At 30.7% G+C, this 20,705-nt stretch overlaps 1 protein-coding gene across 2 annotated transcripts in view; it reads left to right on the top strand.

Annotated features, from left to right (window-relative positions):
• Positions 1 to 20,705, top strand: part of EPHA3 (EPH receptor A3) — a 338,669-nt gene that overhangs the window by 88,807 nt on the left and 229,157 nt on the right. The gene's annotated exons all lie outside the window — the stretch shown is intronic.

Raw genomic sequence — 20,705 nt, 5'->3', positions numbered from 1 at the left:
AGTCTTTTCTTATATATTAAAATTTTAAACATATAAATGCATAAGATCTAGTCTGTTTTAATATCTTTGTTTGCTGTTACACTCTGCCAAAGGAATTGAGTTTGGTATTCTATTTATGGCCATTCAGTAAGTCTCAAGTCCATCCAGAAGAAATTATTATACTTTATACAGAAATTGATCTTTATAACAATCTAAACAGAACATAGCATTTTGCCTTTGACTATAGACATAGTTTATAGAAAAAAATTAATGAGAACAAACGGTACACTTTAACCTCATACTTTTCCATGTTATGTAGATCCTTGGCAAGCACCATTAGAACACTGTTAATAGTTTTGAAAGTTCTAAAATTGAAACAACATACTATTACTGGCATATATACATGAGCGGAGATAAGTCTCCATAGTCTTCATTTTTCACTTTGAATTGTATTTTATTATATGGTATTATTTATGATTTATGAATTGTATTTTATTATATGATATTGTTTATGATTTATATTTGTGAAATCTATTTTAAATAAAATAATGAAGGCCTAGCTCAAGGAGAATTAAACAAATTGTCTATCTCCTCTAATTTAATCACTGTTGAAGCACACTCTGATATCCACACAAGACAAGAAATAACTGTGTTTCCTTCTCAGTAATATGTATCAATGTAAGCATTGAGCAATAAACCTACTCATTAGATGCTTGGATTTTAAATAATTTTTATACAGTGCTTTATATTTCATTCAAAGTTATAAGAAATAAAAAAATAAGTATCAGTGAGGTAATTAGAATCACATCAATGTGTTAATAGAAATAAATAAAGCATTCAAATTATTAGCTCATTATACATGCTGTCTTGAAGATAAACTTTGGTAGAAGAATTTTTAAAAAGAATTATATTAAGTTGTATTGAGAAATTTCACAATAAATTCAGAATTGTTACTGTTTTTCTTATCTTGTCTTACTTTAATGAACCACCTTTTTAAAGTAACTGCTATGCTATTCAGTGGTCCTCCGTGTCAAATTATTCCTAAAGATAACATTTAGGTCAGTTTTACATCCTTGAATCTTGTAGTTTACAATGTATCAGGACATCAACAAGACTTCTTTAATATAATAATACTATATTATTATAGACTTTCTCAGAATTTAAAAATATTATTTTAAGAATAAGATATACATATGCATAGATAGCAAAGTAGTCTACAAAAATATTTTGAAGATAAACCAATAAAAGTAATTTTAGTAGAAGCAGAGATGGCACATGAAATGGGCTGTGATTGAAATTTAATAGGGGGATGATTTTTAGCAGTGTAATTTGAAGGTGGAGCATGTTGCTCTGGTTATATTTGACATTCTCTGTTGTCAGGCATGTTTTGAATCAACAAATATTTGTGTATTTAGGTTACTAGATAATGTGTCAAGGTATTCTACTTTGTCTGAATTACATGTTGTGCCAAGTATAAACCGATTTTATTTAACAGATGCTTGTTTTAACGTCAGTTTAGTGTATACTCTATTATGTTTTGAAAATTCAATACTCAACCATTTAATTCTATAGTTGGGGATCTGTAATAGTATAGGCCAGCATCACTTGAGACTTATAATTTTGCTATTGTTGTCAGTAATAGTTCTGGTGTTTGTTATGGTTTCCTTTTTGAATTTTTAATTTTTGGTTGGATTTTAATAAGCTTGTGGACTGGTCAGAACAGTTTGCTGTGCCTCTTAAAAATCAATATTTCAATTTTATCACCAGTACTTCAATTTGGTCACACAGAAGAATGGTAATACTTTAAAAAGATACAAATTAAAAGATAGCTAAATAAACCTATGTATTTTGTAGATCAGTTTTGTTTGTTTGTTTGCAAAAAAAAAATAGTGTGTTACTCTTTTAAAAAAGGATAGAGCCATACTTTGATATGTCCACTATTTAGAGCACACATATAGCCAGATAGTAAACACATCAAGACTATTTTATAAGACAATAATCACAACTACAGGCTTTCAGTTGCCTAAAACAGAAGAAAACAAGACTCATTCACTTTATTTCAACAAATATTTAATGAGCACGTACTTCATAACAAGCACTGTAGTAAGAATTCGAAGACACTCATTAAGCACTTAGTAGATGTCAGACACTGCTAATTTGCTAAGTTATATTTATGATGTATCTCATTTATTCCTTAAAATAACCTACAGGTACATACTATTATTATCTCCATTTAAAAAGTGAGAATAAAGCTTTGATAGGTAAATATCTTGCCTTAGTTTCCTTAATGAGTGAGTATTAGAGTTGAGGTTTAAAACCAGGCAGCCTGACTCCAAAGGCTGCAGTAGTAAACTCAACCCACACTGCTTTCTTGCAATTCAGTGCAATGGTGACAGAGACCAGGAACCCTCATGATGACACAAATGCCACTGGAGTTAGAGTGCCGTATATCGAAGGATGAATAGGGCCACAGAGAGTTGGCAAAAAGGAACCAAGAATCTGTTAATACAAGATTTAACTATTTCAGTTTATTTCTTAGATCTTTTTGTTTCTAGAATTTTAAGAAAGAATTGCCAACCAAAATTTCATATTGTGAGAAGATGAGGTTTATTCCTGGTGATTTCTAGTAAAATTTGGATATGTGGGTTGTTAAGCATCTTAGAGATGCAAGAAAAAGTCTACTATATTAAATTCAATAAGTGTTTATGACCATCTTAATACAAAGTAATAATGGACCAGACACAGGACAAACATAGATGAATAAGTCATTGTATCTACCTTCTACGAATTGACAATCTAATATGAAAGACAGATACATAAATGAATAATTTTAGTGCAAGACAGACCAATAAATCTTCTAAACATTTTACATTTTAAAAGATACATACACACTCACATTTTTGAACTATCAGCTAAACTAGTTTAGCAATGATAATGTTCATCTTTCCCTTTCTAGTGTCTCTGCCTCCAAAAGAACATAGCTTTTTAACTGAATTACTAAACAGAGCTAAGTTAATAATAGCTTAAACTGAAAAATAAGTTATTAGTATGATGAGGAAGAAGGTATTGGTATGGGAGGATGTGAATGTGAAATTAAAATTGTTTGCAATAAGATACAGTATGTTGCTGGTCTTTCTTTTCTTAGCCAGGGCTGAAAGAACATGGAAAAGTAAGAGTAGAAAATAGTGCATCTTTCTGTTTCAGAGACTGGTCAGAGGAAGAAAATAAGGAAGGAGTGAAAAAATATTTATAAATGATTATTCAGGAATTACATTCCAAGCAAACTAGAAATACAGAAAAAGGCAGCTCCAGGAGTGTAGAAAGTACTTATTATAATAAATTTGGTAAAATATAAATGTACATATAAAATAATTACACAAGATTAAATGATAAAGGGTAATGTAAAGATTAGTAAAGAAAGTAAAAAGTCATGATCAGATTTGTTTTTGTAGCAGTTTTTTCAATATATAATTTTAAAATATGGCTTTCGTTTAAGAAAGTTATTTCTCAATTTAATGACATAGGAAGAAATCATGGAATCTCTTTTAATTTACTGTGTGTGTGTGGTTTAAACCTCATTTGGGCCACTTTCCTAGGATCTGGGCAAACTTTCTGGATGTTGCAAATACAGTCAAATTGCAGATTGAGTTGTTTTTATAGGATTTCAATAAACCTCTTTTTAAAAAGATGACATTAAAAAATTAAAATTATAAACATAAATCATGTGCTATTTATCTTCGATAATTAATAATCTCGATTTACTTGATTTATTTTATTTAGGAAATCCTTCATATTTCTTACATCCCAGCACAACTCTTTTTACTTCTTAAGATTAGAGGTGGGGGAATTTCACATTGATTCTAAGGAAATCTTGTGATCTCTAGTATTATTTTTTTAATACTGGCTAATAAATTATGTTATCTGCTTTGATTCAGTTTGGAAAAAAGAAATCAGAATGCTAATGGCTTTTTATATAGTCAATTAATTACATTTGAGGCACAAACCAGGAGGTTACTATAAATATTCCTGCTCCTACAAACTTTGTTTAGACTTAATGTACCAAATACCTTATTAATGTCACCGAAAAATCTGTTGCTCTGTGTTTTATCTCTGTGCATTCAGTGTGGAATACTAACTTTATTTCTTGTTCTTGTACATTAGCAGCTTAATAGACAAGTGTATTCGATGTGATGTATGAAGACATCTAGACTTTTTGATGCTTATTTGTAATTATGTTTGTTTCACCTAGGACTTAACAATGCCAGCTCTTAACTCTATCTATTTTTCTGTCAATTCTGAAACTCTCTTATAAAAGCTGTCAGGGTTTTAATAACAGAATGATTTAGATATTCTGCTTGCTCTAGAGAAGCTAGAGAAAATTTAAAATCTTAGTGGAAGTTTTTTTTAGCAACTACTAAGTCTTTGTGTACCTTGAATGTAAGTTCTGTATAGGATGTATTGTATATTGTTTATCTTTGAATCCACGAGGTCTTTCAGAATGCCTTGCATATAAAGACATTCATGCTTAATTTGAAATGAATACATTTGACTATTAGGTCACATACATTTGCAACAAGTTAAGACTAGATTCCTCTGAACTGCTGTCATATTAATAATAGATGAATTAAAGTAATAATAATATTTTATACAATGCCTAAGAGAATACGTTTTCTCCTTATAAATTTTTGATGAATATTATTTTCTGACTTGCAAAAATCAGTTACCACTAATAAAGTGAAGATCTGTTTATGAAGATGCTGAATACGTCCCTTAGTTTTACACACCTAGTTCTTGATTCATCCTTTTGAGACTGCACTGAATTTATCAGTTTTTTTGCCTTGAATTATAAAAATTGAATGTGTTTTTTCCTCAGTTCAAAATGACAATCCTCCATCCCCACTTTGCCTCTAGTAGTTGCACATCCATGACTTTTCGAAACAATGAATTTATTAGAAAAAAAGTCACTGATAAGTAATAATGTAAATAATTTTCAAATAAATTAAACAGATACATTATGACAACTATATAATAACTATAAAACCTTTGATTTATGCAAATTTCTGTCTTCTCACCAATTTATATAAGTTATGGCAGTACTAACATGTGCAAAAAACTTTCCTGAATTTGTCCTCAAATTTATGTTTTCATTTAATTACTCTATTTAGCAAAGGCTCTTGTTACTGATAAGTTTTTGAATGCTCAGGCTCAAGAGTTCAAGGATTACTGCTTATCAGTTGTATGGCTAACTAGTTTGAGCCTCAGTTTTCTTATCTACAAAATGGGAGTGATAATATTTATCCTTTAGAATTGCCAGTAAATGTGTTCTTTAGTCCACTGTAGAGTATCTAGCACTGGATGAAAGGTATATGAACTTCATTGTTATAGTCAGTCATCACCATTAATGAGATATGTTGCCTTCCTTGCTTTCTTGTGTTAAAAGCACTTAGATATAACAAACTCTGTGTTAAAGTACTTAGATATAACAAACTCACTCTTTCAACAGCCTCTCTTTTACTTTAAACCTTAGACCTTACAGAAATTTTGAGGGAGAGAAAATGTCTTTAATGAATACACATATTTATATAGTCGTTATCTAATCATTGGTTGTCTACATTCTTTCCAACAAGATTTTTGTTTTTCTTGAGGAGACTTCATTTTTAGTTTTATTAAACCTCTACTCTATTGAATCATAGGTGATATTCTCTCTGTTCTCTTATTCTTAGCTTTTATTTTTCTTCTTCTTCTAAATATCTGTCTGTCACTCAATTTTTCCCATCTGGTATATTTCTCAGTCACTTATCTTCTTCAGCACAGATCTTTTCCAGTGGTTTTTGAATAGCAGCTTTGAATTCATAGATGGATATTTTTATATTGTATACCTAGAAAGATTTTCAAGTTTTAATTGATTTAAGAAAATATAGTTTAGGAAATAAGCAAACAGGAATAGTAAAATAAGATAAAAATGCTGCATTTGAAAAATGTTAAATATTGAATTTCTACACCCTGTGTTATATTCTAACAATCTTTGTGTAAAAGACTAGATTAGATGGTTGGAGAGGACATAACAATAATGTTCTTGCCTCGCTGGAATCATGTGAGTCAAAAATAAGTAATCAAGTAAGTAAAAATATTTGTCAAGCCATTTTACTTGACTCTGTGTAGTACTAGCTACAGCTCTTTGATTTATTCAGATATTTATTATGTATACTAAAGAATTGTCCAAATAGTTAAAAAGGCAGTGGAGAAAACAATACAAATTGTATGAAGTAAATGCCAAATGTGCTTACATGAATTACTGTGTGATATTACTGGAAACTTTCAATCAAATTATGTCAGTGCACTATCCAAACAGTAATTAAGTAAAAACTCCTTTTAAAAATGAAAAAGAGGAAACATAGAGGAATGTATTTCATTTGAGACTTATTTAAGCATTGTAGTTTATCTCTGAGTCTGTATAAAAATAAACAGTATAAATTTAAACCATGGATTTGCATGTTTAAGATACTAGAAAGAAATGTGAATTCTTTGTTTTGTATATACTACAAATCAGATTATTTTGAGCAGTCAGAGACAATTTAATTGCAAACATATTTAGGAGAATTATGCCTGTCGGTAAATTTAGGGAGTAGAACAAATTCCTATCTAATAATTTAAATACCTCATAATAAATAAGAACAACTTAAATGATGAACAACGAACCACTATATAAGACCTTAAAAATCGCAGGCAGTTTTATAAATGTTAGAAACTGTCTTACACAGAATTACAACTAAATAAGAATTGCAGTGTTTTAGTAAAATACATATTCTTGTACCTGATATGGGTTAGTTTTAGTTGTATAATCTTATCAGTTCTATTGTTCAAAGAGGGGAAAATAATGAGACATTTTCTCTTTAAATTGGTATTTTACTACTCTTTATCCTAACCTAGAAGACCATTCTAAATAGGTCAGTATTAAGATATTTTCCTAAGATTCTAACTCAGTTCACAGTCATTCCTAATCAAATGAGATATCTGCTTTGGAGAATACTAAATTCTTATTTTACATCACTAAGTCATGTGAAATTTTCAGAAGCTTTAACTAGTTCGGTCCAAATAATAATTTAGGTAACGCCTGTATGCCAAATGTATAGTTTTGGAGGAACACAAATAATTTGTCCTTTGTGTAGTTTATTTGTTTGAGCATCTGTCTGTGGCAAAATATGAATTAAGCTTTCCAGAGTCGTTTTCACTGTGGGAATTTAAGACATGGGAAAAATAATTTCACTTGCAGAAAGAAAAATAGCTCTAATTTTACTTGAAAAAAGTTTTTTCCATCATTGAATTTTCAGTCTCATTTTCAAAAGAAGACCAGAATATTGCTTTGTGTACCACTCACTAAATATCTATTAAATGTAAACTCATCAGAAAATGGATTAGAATTTTCCAAGAAAAAGCCACATTTATGAGAAATGAAATATTGGTTATTTTGCATATATAAGAATTATAGTGATTTTGGCATCTTAATAAATAACACCTTGTCACATAGCCTATGGGTCTGCCATCGTAGTTTACTGTCAAGCCTAATTGAACTCTGCAAGAAGTCTTGAAATTTCATCTCCATTTTTGTTTCTTTAACTTAGATTACTTTAGAGATTATGCAGACTGTCTTCCTTGGTTCTGATTTTCTGCATGCCTTTTTGTTAAACAATTTTTTATAGCTTTTATAAAAAATATCATCTTTGATTTTTTCAAACTTATGCTTTTCCTTTCTAGTTATTAAAATATTATGAAAGCTTCATTTAACATTTTTTACTTTAAATTTAAAGAATTCAATGTATTTTTTTTTCAGAATGCATGTAAGTTCTAAAGAAAGATTATTGATATTTTATTAAATTTTCCAATTATTTCTTTCATTGTTTTCAGTCAACTCTCCCAGAGGAACATAAATCGAACCCTATGCAAAATAAACAGAACTAGATCTTTTTCTTCCTCTTGAGAGTCTTAGGTTCTGTGAAATGCATTGGTAATAGTTTCATAATGATTGCTTTGCCAGTACAGTTTTATCGAACACTTTCCACCTTCTTTCTTGTGATTTCTCTCCCCTCTTAGGTCTGTATTTGGAATTTTGACAATCCCTTATTAGTTCCAGAGTAGAACTTATAAGAGCTAATAACGGTTTACATTACAACTCTGACAGCTGGCACTAAACTTTAATGGAGAGCAATTGTAGAGAGAAGTATAAGTTTTGATAATATTTGATGAAAGTGCTCTCAAACTAAGAGCCATTTGGAAAGAATCATATGAAATGAAGACTGCATATATGCTCTGCTGTTGGCTCTTCTCATCTTCCAGGATGCGGGCAAAACATCCTGCTGGCAGATAACTCTATAAGCACTAATAGATGCCTCTTTTAGGGAACAGACTCCATGATAGTAATGTGTATATATACATTTATTTATATAGTTTTTACTATTAAAATACATAAGTGTATATATGCGTTATACACTTTGGTCATTTTGTTGCTTACCGCTATTTCTATAGTCCTCTGAGGGATGAAGCTGTCGACTGTCCTTTAGAAACACGATCACAATGTGAACTTTTAATCACAGACCCGGAGATCCCAAGGGTGAGTTAAGATCTTAAGAGTCATAACCCTCATATGATCAGCCACAGACATTTTGTACTATTTTTAAAAATAAGAAATAAGAATGACTTTTAGTAGCAAAAGACTCTGAATGCAAAATATTCTCAAATTCTGTGTTCAGTGGTCAGTTGTAATGCTACAAAGGTTAAACATGGATGCTGTAATTGAGAACATCTGCTGATTCTTGATACAAGGCTTACTTTCACCAAGAAAATACAAAGCATATATGGTAGGGGATGAGGGACTATCATTCTTGAATTAATGCAAAAAGAATATTCAAGTTTATTGAAACCCAGAAACAAATTTACATATACAAGTTTTAAAAAGAAACATTTTTGTTTCTCTGGTAGTTATTAGAGAGAGAAACCTACATTTCAGAGATCTGGATCCATTTGCTGTTTATCTCATGCTGCTTTATTAAAGATAGAATATTTCAATCTATCAATTATCATGGATAAGAGTTTTATGTTGTACAGAATTGATCAATGCGCTGAGTTGAGGAGGAGGAGAATACAGTTCTTTCTCAAGCATCTTGTATTCTAAAAGGGATATGAACTGAATTTATGTTAAAAGGAAGCAAGCACAATATTCAGAAGGAAAAAATGGAATAAGCACGAAAGAGGAATGTTGTTTATATAGGCACATCAAAATGTGCTGCTTAGGGAGAGTTTCCAATCTCTATAAAGTTACATATTCTATCGTTTGTTCATTTTCGTCAACAAAAACTTAATGAGGGCTTACTATACCAAGTTTTCACTCAAAATGTGGCTCTAAACAAAACAGAAAAGTGTTCCTTCCCTCAAGGAACTTAGATTTTAGTGGAAATATAAAGAAATCAAATGTTACTGCAGCTTCTTTCACTGTACCATCCATAGAATTTTAAAGCCTAACGTAATGTGCTCAACCCTGCAAGATTGTCCTCAAAGGATATTTAACAATGTCTGAAGACATTTTTGGTTGTCACAGCTAAAAGAGAGGATTGCTATTAGCATCTAGTGTGTAGAGGCCAGAGAAATTGTTAAAAATCAGTCACAGGGCAGCCTCTACAACAAAGAATTATCCAGTCAAAGATGAAATAATGTAAAGGTTAAGAAAATCTACTATAGGATAATCTCTTCTTTTATAGAGATATAATATAAGGCTAAAAGGTGACATTACACATTAGTGAAGCCTAACTTGGAACCCAGGCTCAAGCATCTCACGATTATACCTAGGATTTATTTTTTTCTGGGTATTTAGAAATTTCTATAACTTTTGAAGGCATAAGAAATCTTGCTAGCTCCTGAGACCATTGGAAAGTGACACCAATGCAAAGAAAAACAAAGATTCTTTATCTGGGAGAAAGAATAAATATTTCAGGAATATTCACCTGAAGGTGGATATTTTAAAAGAGGGAAAGAATGTTACTTGCAAAGAGCTGGACAAAGTGACTGACATTCACTGGCTTGAATTTAGCAGTGCAAGAACAGAGAATGTGAACAGAGTAATAAAAGAGATATCAAAGAGAAAGCTCATTTGAAGACTGAGGGTGTTTCCTTATGTGAAAGGTTCAGACAGCTGCTACAGAGTTAGTTCCCTTAAAGGATACTCTGAAGTGCTGACATGAAATCAAATCTGACATTTGACTTCCTTTTTTCTGTAATGTGATACTAATGCAAAGATGACAGGTAGATATGGTTATATTACATGACATATTGTATTAATAGTCTTTGAATAAAAAGTTCCCGTGCTTCTAGTTCTGACTGTTTCTTCTTTGAAAATTAGAGCAGCACCTCAACATCAGCTGTTTCTTTTAAAAATAGCCATTTCTGTCCTCAGACATGTAAGACACTTCATTTAATCCTCTCAACAATCTATGAGAAAGGTGCTATCATATCCCCATTTCTCATGAGAGAAAAATAGGAATTTAGAGAATTCGCACAATTGTCTGAGGTCATAGTGAGCAGTGAAACAGGAATTTGAGTGCAGAGTACTTGTGTGTGACCAGAGATCACTCAGGCTCCCCAGTGAAGAGAGCGAGTGGAAATAAAGAACCTGAAGCTCACCAGCCCGTGTTTTCAGAAATAGTCTGTGCAGCTCTGCGTAGTAGTTACTATAAGGATGCTTTTGAGGATGTTATTTAATACTTTCGACCATGTTCTCTCTCTGCACCTCATCATAGACATTTACCTCTGACTCCAGTGGCAGGAGTAATTGTGTTTCTTCAACGACTAGCTTGTTTTTACTTTTGGAAATTGATTCATATCGTGGTCATCATATCTTGTTTGCATTTCCTATAAAAGTTTACAGAATTATGTGTCTTCCTACATCTGACTAACAGCTATGCCCTCTCAACATTTCTTTTTAATACTAAACTCACAATTTTATCCCGTTATATTCTCTATGTACTCTATTATTCACCATTAGCACCAATATTTACCTTATAGCAATACTTATTGTTACAAAAGTATTTGATAGTAATTTATTTTGTCTTGAATTGTGAGTATCCCATCTCAAGTATGGTAAGTCATAGATACATTTGAATTGCCATTTATCGATTGCCTTAGTGTGTACCCAGTGATTAACTTACTACTTAATCCCCAAGATAATGTGAATTATCAGGTAAATGTTAGCCATATTTTACCAGAGTAAGGCTAAGAGAATTTACTAATTTGAACTGTATCATAATGCCAGTATGTAAATTCAGATCTGTTTAATTCTGAAGCCCAATTCTCCTATAATATAATAAGCTAATATTTTTCATTTAATGATGCTTCTGCAAGTCATCATAATGTGAAAATTTGCAAGTTCTTGCTGCCAAAGGAGTGCCTGAAGAATTTGGTTATTAGCTCTGAGAAAAAAAAGGTTGACAATAATTGTTTAAGGAGGCAAGAACTACATATTCATTAATACAACACTTTCCTCTTTTTATCAATGTAGAATTATGTAAAACTACAACACAAAAATGTTTTAACAAGATATCTCTGGCCTTTATTTTTCGGACATGTGGAACTGAGTCACACCTCTAATTACCTCTGCTTTTATTTCCATTGCCCCTGCTGTTGTTGAGGACATGATTGATAGGAGATGATGGCGAGTGGGAACTAGGGCTCAGAAAGACACTCGCTATGTGCCCAATGTGTATGCTTGCACAATATGCTTCATCATTAGCTTGACAGATCTCCAAATGGCAGATTGGAAATGAATTTTGGAGATAGCTGACATATCTGCAACACATACTGGGTTTTTAAAAAGCTCATAAGCACTGCTATGTTTGAAAAATATATACACATAGGTAAATATCCATGCTTGTGTGCATGCATATATACATGTGTATAAGTGTATGTATACCAACCTATGTCATGTGTACATATATAATATATGCAGGTATGTATGTATGTATACATGTTATATATATCATGCACATGAGCATATATAGATATTTAATTATTATAATATATGTACTTATAAATGTAGTTAAATTCTTTATTTCTTAAAAAATTTAAAAGAGTGAAGTATAGAATAAAATATCAAATTAAACTTCAGATGGTATTGGGCTGCTGCATACATTTTTTATATTTCTTTCCTTTAAAATGAGGCAGCATACAAAATAAGTTAATAAATATAATATACATAACTTTCAAAGTTTGGAGGGATCACACATACTAGTAATTTATTACACTTTGTTAGGTAAATAAATGTGCCTTAAAATGTACATACTTCCTATGTTATTGATGAGATTATTTTATATGAGAATTGTTATATGAAACTAGTTTTCCTTGAAAACATTATTGGTGTTATAGATTACAAATTTTTGTGTTGCTATCAGAAATTTCTTAGCCTTTTAAGCTTTCCAGAATATTTTCCAGAAAGACTTATACAAAGCAACTATTTCATTAACAGTAAAATTCCTTTAAAATATTGTTAAGAACAGAAGTAATTCGCTAAGGCTTTAGAATTGTTACGTTTTAGTGAAAAGATATACACTGCTTTATATGTAAATCTGTGCAATGATGATGAGTGGGATAATGGTTCTATTAGTGTATCAGTGAAGAGCTACTGGGAAAAGGAAGCTGAAAGTAAAAGCAGACTATATCCTTCACAAAGGTGATGGTTGCTCTTATTAGTGATGAAAAGGAAATGAAAAAATGCATTAGCTTGCTTTTTATTAAGCACAGTAGGTAAAGCAGATGAACTTTTGAAAGCTCGCTGAGCTGCCATAAAGAAATTTAAACATTGTTCATATTGGCTAGTGGCCAGGCTCATGCTGCAAACTTCAGACAAGGGTCAGCATTGCAGAGGAATAGTCAGATCTATGCATAGAGGATGCTTCTGTACATTCTTAGTCCAGTAATAAACCTGAGTTTTATCCAGCAGGGTTGGTAGGATTACATTTGTTTTACATGATGATATACATCTACGTTCACCACCAAAGATCCAGTGACATTCTTTAGCATAAGATAATTGTGTCACTTGATTTTATATTTTTGGATCTTCTTTATACCATTCTATCATAATATCTTATATCTAAGTTTGTAGCTACGTTTTAACCTAGAATATAATCTAAGAGAGTTAGGAAAGAACTATAAAATATGTCACTAAAGTATGGGTACTAAATTGTTTTTAAAGTGAATAAAAAGCAAACTTTGTTATTGTTATAGACTGTAATCTTTCTAAGATTAGCAGCAGTGGTCTCCACGCCTCCATAAACCTTTTAAGAGTCTAGTTCAAAACTTGTGCATAATAAATAAATCTTTTGTGTAAATCCTGACAGCTCCTCTACTTATTAATATTTTCTTTATTAACATATATACTATACCAGTATATAACATGAAAAATCAAGTAATAGGAAAATGTGGGTAACTTTCTCAGATTTAGGCACAAATGGTGGACATAGAAGCGCATAAACTTAGAGATTTGCTATACCTTCATATTTCATTATTTTAAAGACTTGTAACATCTCTCCTTACTACACAGACTTTTTTTTCATAAAAAACTATTTAAAATTAAGCTTCATAAAATAGAGACACAATCTAAATGTTTAGCTGATCAATGTACAGGTTAACTAGAAAATTAAAATATTGAGACCTTCAGTGGGGCAGATGAGTCAGGATAGTTAATTAAAAATAAAATGATTAAAAAAAATCTACAATATTAATTAACACATAGTTTGCCTTAAACCAGTTCATCTTTAAATATTTTTAACTTCCTATTTTATTTTAAAGAAAGGCTACAAAGAGGAAGTAACAGGAAGTAATTGCCTTAATTTCTGAAGAAGAAAGAAGGCTAGAAATAGACATTAGTGTATATTAAAGAGAAAGATATCCTTATAAAGCCCATACATTCTAAATAGTCTTTAAATGTTGAAGAAATAGACAGTGAAAACAGTTGCTTAATTTCGCATACACAAATAAGAAAGCCTTTTGTGATTTGTGAGATTGTTTCCCCAATTTAAAGCAAAATTTAAAAAATAAATTAAAAAGGCAATGGATGCCTTTAAAAAATACAAATAGATGAAAAGCCATTTGGAAATTTTCAAGTTATCTGCAGCTGAAATTATCCACCCTGAAATATTTATTTTAAGATATAAAAACTTGAAGAGTTATAACTTAGTAATTGCATTTTATTTGCTATCATTTATTTGCTGGTCAGTTGTGGGGCATGATTATGTGCTGTTGCTTAGATGATTGTAATGATAAGAAAAATCATCTATAATCTATCAGATTCTACGTCTAAGAAACTCAGTGAATATATTCGGTGAATCTCTGAGGACACTCTATACTTCTTATGAAGACTTTTGGTATGTTCACAACAATTTTCTAAAAGTACATGGACTGCATGGAATCTTTATATTTTCTACAAACTAAGATTTTATACATCTCAATCACTCACATATTTTTATTTTTCTTTTAGTTTAATAGTTATCATGATCTTTAAATTAATGTCAGCTTATAAAATTAGGTCATAATAGCCTAGTATTTTTCCTAAGAAAGATGCATTTTTCCCAAATAAATTTACAGAAAAAAAAAACCTTTGCTAATTGTTAAGCCAGAAATAATAGCAAGGCAAATACGTCTTCTAGATATGCCACAATTTTGTATAGGGAAGTTCTTTATTCTTATAGCAAACACTGAGGTCCCAGTCATAGCCTACCTTACTTAAGACACAAAGTTTATAATTTGCTGAGTAATTCAGTTTCAGAGCTAATAGGAGATGAAAATTTGAAAGTTTTGAAAAAGGAATCAAGAGTAGGTACAATGAGTATGGCAAACATCACACTGGAAGCCCAGGAATAGGACAAGAGCTGAATGTGCAAATTACACTCACCTGGGGCCACCTCGGAGCCACCTTATTTTATGTCTGAGTAAACCTTAAAGGCAAAGTGCAGAAAACAAATAGAAACATCCGTAGTTGTGGCCTTCAGGTATCAATAAATGTTTACACTATATTCTCTCCACTCTGCTAAAGATTTAAGGACTTAACATATTTTACAGTGTTTCCTGCACAAAAAACAATGGTTAAAGCGTCAGTGCTTTAATCAGGATAAATGATATAAATAAAAGAGCCTGGATTTTATCCTGGCGTTATCTCTTAATCGCTATGTGACTCTGGGCAAAATAATTAACCACTCTGGGTCTATTTCCTCACTTAAAATTTATGATAACAAGAGATAACAACAGCATTTCCTCTTTAGTATTATTGAGAGGATAAGGTGAGATGATGTTTCTAAAATGTTTGATACAGGTCCTGGCACATAGTAAGTACTTAATAAGTGTTAGCTTTATCATAATAAAAATAAAGACTCAGTTATAGGGAAAAAGCAGATAGCTATATAAAAGAGTTTTTGTTTTGTTTTGTTTTGTTTTGTTTTTGTTTTTGTTTTTGAAGTTTCGAGAATCCAGAAAGCCAAGAATTTAGATATAGAAAATAAAAGATAAAAACAAAAATAAAGTTTAACTAAACAGAACATTACACAATTTGTCTTATACAATATATCTGTACTCTAAATTGAGAAATCTTAAATTCTTATACATTTAGAACTTAGACTAACCCATGATTGGATAGTTTTTCAAAATCAAATTACTTTATTTGGTTCAGTAACTGGTTTTGATGGTCTGTCTAACCTAGTTCAGGGTTATTTCTTTAAAACAAGGCATGCTATACCATTCTGAGATATATATTATATATATATATTAATTATATTTTTATATATATAATTATATTTATATTTTGTGTATATATATATATTTTTTAATTACCTCATTGTGACAGTAATTTTTTCTTTATCATGTAGAAAACCAGTTTTTACCCAGGGCCAAATAATTAGCTACTTTGCAAATGTCGTGATGTTTGAAACTCAAGCAAGGTTATTGAGACTTAATCACATTTAAATCCTTCAGATTCATTCTAGTGTATAAGATTTTGACCATGAGAGGAAGATGTAGAAATAGGTATGGCAATGTGTATATAGATATGTAGGAAAACAGAAGATAGTTTGTAAGGTAAAAGAGTGACAGAGAGTACAGACATATCACACAATAAATTTGGTTTAAAATGGTCAAAAGAGAAAAATTAGTAAATACCTGATACACAGGAGTCCTTCAATTTTATTTGTAAATGTTCAGTCAAATATGTCATTGGTAGCTGTCATGAATAGTATGTGTATTCATATATGCAATACTCTTAAATTATTGTGTTTTTATTTCTTCCTCTTGTGTGTGTGTGTGTGTGTGTGTGTGCGCGCGCATGCTTGTGTAAAGACAGAAGTTCTCACATTGAGATCCTAGTTGTGGCTACTAGGTGCTACATCATTTTTAAGTGAATTATTTCAAATTGCCTTTGAAAACAGGTAATAGCTTCTCTTTTGGAAATTCTGAAAATTGGCCTTAGACTTTGGAGGTAGTTTTATTTAGATATTGCAGTCTTGTTTAGGTTTTGAGGAAATAAACCCAAGGGATCACTTCCAGGTCTCTGATTCCTCATTCATCAGTCATAATTTATTTCCTGTATATTGAATATTAAATTGAAGTAAGGAACTTATGCATCACTGAAGATAGAGTATTTAAGTCGGTATGTTAAGGAAAATATCTCATAAGTTATGATATAAATTTAAATCCTGGAACTGAAGCAAAATTCTTCCAGTGCCCTGGACCCTTCCATGAACAACTTGTGAGTCCTATTTATTGTGTGTACTCAGGTACCAGAGCGGTGATTGATTCATAGCTTTACTTGTGATTTCAAGAGGCTGAGTACTACTACTTTATTCATTTAAACACTTCAGGAAATTTTACTATAATAATTCAGAGTCAAGATATCCCAGAAAATGATGGCTATTATTTTCGGCAGTTTATTTGTAATGTCTCATGTCCAAGAATGACTAAGTCTTCTATTAGGTTGTTTAAACTGGAAAAGTCAATGATTTAAGCTTCCAAAAATTAATTTAACAAATTTCACATTTGCTTTCAGCACTTTGATTCCTTTCACCGAAGTATATACATGTTAGGGCCGTAAGTACAGTGAATTTACAAGGTTAATTATAGTGTATTGTGCATACCACAGTCATTTTGTTGGTAGTTCAATATTATGTTTGGCATGTGTGGTAACATTGCAAAGTAGATTTGCTGTAACTTTGACTTTCATATCCTTAGTTAGAAATGACTGCTCTGTTAGACACATGGTCCCCTGATAAAATGCCTACTTAGATTCACTTTTAAATTTTAAAACAAGTTTCTACTGAAAACAATTTCATCCATTGGTTTATATTCACAGAGAGTGTGTATAATGGTAACATATAGTTAAATGGTGCATAAAGGTCTAAAAGTGAAAAGAGAATATTAAAGATGAAAACTTGACTGAGATGTAGTATCCCTTGGAAAAAAAAATATAGGAAATGTAAATGGGAAAGCCTGCCTATACGGTTATAATGGATTAATTTCCTGGTGTTCACATGCAGGCTTAATAAATACAGTATATACACAAGCTCATCATACTATGTATAGTGCTTTTTTCATTCAGCATATTTGGGGGAAAAAAAACATTGAAAAGCATAATAACAATGCAATGTTCATTTAAAGAAAACATTTGTGTATAATACAATTAGATATACTATCGTATGACATAAATTTGGCTTTAGTAATTATGAACTTTATATATACATATGCTTGACTATTAAATTCAAGGCATTTTGCAAAGCGTTATGTAGGATGCAACACCTGAGTAACCTATAAACATACACAAGAAAGTATTCTAACTGAGGTACATGAAAACTGAAGGGTCATTGAGAATGTCTCAGACTTACATGGAAATTTACATCATTAAGGAAATTAGTTTTCATATCCTTGACTTTCATATGTACTGGTGTTGACTTGTGTAAGAATTAGACTGCTTAAGTCCAAACTCTCAAGCTAGTTCTCTTTTCTCACTTCCCTTTTCACAATCGTTCTTTTCCTTCTTTCCTAAAGGAAAGCATGTCTCTCACCCTTCTGAAATATTAAAGTGTGTTGTTCTTTGGATATGTTTTAAATAGGAATGAAAATTGGGTGTTGAGAATATGAATGAGTATCAAATTCTATTTCAAGTCAAGTGGTTTTCAGTTCTTTGTTTTCATTAAAATTGAAGAAAAACCAAAAAATTGTCCATTGATAAAGTAGTAAAAGTAATTTTAACAATAAATTACTATGGTATTTTACATAAAATTCAAGTTCAAAGAATTAAGTCACACTGGTATAAGAAAACTATTTCCATTTCTATCTACTTATTTATGTAAACATAATTTATGTAAACATAATTGTTTACCTAGAACAATAAAAAAATATAAAATGAATTGATTCTGAAAGCATAATAAGAAGTAATATCCATCCTAATTGAAAAAAAAAATAAAATCATCTATTTTGTCTCAGTAAGACATGAATTTTTAACAAAATTTTACTTTTTATTCAGATTGTTTTTAAATGTATATCTGTGTATTTTTATTATTTCTTTATTAATAATTATAATAAGAAAATTTAGAAAAATAATTTGCAGCCTTAGATTATCATAATTAAAAGAAAGAAATTGTTAATTTCAATATTTTATTGTAGCAATATATATAGATTGATCAATATAAGATTTCAAGCATAAAAATATATTGCCTTAACATAATATTTATGGGGGAGTTGATTGAAAAGATGAACTCAAAGAGAAAAGGAAATAATATAAAAATCCAGACCATTAGAGAAGATATGATAATTTACTTTTACATGATAGTGGGTATCAAACCACTATGGTATTTAGATTCCAATGGGTGCATTTAAAAGAGTGGTGTAACGACTTTATTTTAAAATGTCAATATTTACAATATGCTGGAAATTACATCATTTCTAATTATTACACTCAAGAAGAAACATTTTAAATGTCAACTTAAAATATATGAGTCAGTATACAAATTTTAAAAGATGATTTTAGGGTATCTGTGAGCAATAAAAGTTAGAAATTCATAGATCTAGGCCAACTGCATTATATTACCAATAAAGACGTGAAGATCTAGAACAATTACTTATATCACCAAGGTCACCCAGCTAGTTAGCAGCAGCACCTGATTAAAAGAGTCTATGGAGACAAGAAAAGTTTCATGAAGGGTGTAACATTGAAGCTAATATTTTACTGAGTGAAAATGAACACAACCTAGGTATTTTGTATTAACATATAACTTAGAAAGAATACAGTTAATTGGCATTTACTTTTCCCTTTCTCTCCCTTCCTTCCTCACTTGTAAGCTACTAGTTGTTTGCTTGTTTATGTTGTTATTTTATTGTTATTTATTTTCATTTTGGGCAGTATAGAATAATGTGTTTCAAATGTTACTGTGCATATAGATTACCTGAAGATCTTGTTAAAAAAATGCAGATTCTGAGTCAGAAGGTCTTGAGTGGTACCTGAGATTCTACATTTCTCACAAGCTTTCAGATGATATGGACAATGCTGGTCTGTGGACCACAGTGTAGTAAGACTTTAGAGACTAAAATGATACATAGCTACTGCTTATAAAACAACTTCCTTTAAACTGTTTAATTTGAATGTACATGTTTTTTTAAATGGAAAGCAACAATCTAGTGGTTGAGCAAGAAAGACCCATTTCTGTCCAGGATGATAGATCTGAGAAAGCTTTGCTGCTGGGAGAATCTGGAGATCAGGCTGGTAAATGTGGAGATAGCAGGTAGTCTGATAAGTGTGTTGAGGCAAATGAGCCAGATTAGGTGGGGCAGGCCAGACTGGTAAAAGGCTTGAAATACAAATTTATGTTAGAAACAGAAGGGTTTCTGAATTTCCAAATAATTTTAAGAGAAAGAAAGGTGTCTTGACATGGATAAATTTAATGTAAAATATACAAGTACATCTTCTTTTGGAGGTATGTTTAACATTTAGGTTAATGGGAAATTTTAAGTACTGGCGGGGAAAAATAACATTTTTAATAATGTAATTTAGGCACAGAAGTAATTTCTCAATTGTATGCCAGATTAAATAATGGAAGACAATTAATATTACAGTGTTACACAAATTGGTTTCTTTAAACTTGAGAATATGCAAGTAGCCAAGAAAAAATTGAAGTGCTCTGTAATTAATTTTAAACAAAAACTCAAAATCAATGTTATTTTTTTTTTTCTTAAATCCTACATTCTAAGCTAGAAGAGACTTAGCTATTTGCCTATCATTCATTCAGGTCATTTTTAGTATCAAATATAGACAATTAGTTCACAGAATAAACTTTCAATTTTACTGAATCATAGCTGTCAGTTCCCTTTTATCCCTGTACCTGAATTTAATATTTATAAGGAAACTTACCTTTTCAGGGTGTGGGAAAATGAACTCCTATTTTATATCCAAAAGTGGTCAAGTTTAGATTCTAATAAAGTTTAGTAATTTATCTCAACATAAAATACGTAGACTTTCCATGTCTACATATTTACCTTACATAAATATAATGACACCTAAAATAACAAAAGTTTAGGATTTAAGAGCAGAATAACTTTCGTCTTGGGTATTTGTCATGTATTGTTTATTTACTCTTACTTCTTACTTACTTACTATCATATCTAAAGATAAACTATTTAGAAAATATTAAAATAAAAAAGTGGAAGACCTA

This window comes from Pteropus vampyrus, unplaced genomic scaffold (assembly GCF_000151845.1).
Source record: "Pteropus vampyrus isolate Shadow unplaced genomic scaffold, Pvam_2.0 Scaffold26, whole genome shotgun sequence".
Lineage (NCBI taxonomy): Eukaryota > Metazoa > Chordata > Mammalia > Chiroptera > Pteropodidae > Pteropus > Pteropus vampyrus.
The sequence above is the reverse complement of the archived record's forward strand: the minus strand, read 5'-3'. Positions and strand labels throughout refer to the sequence as shown.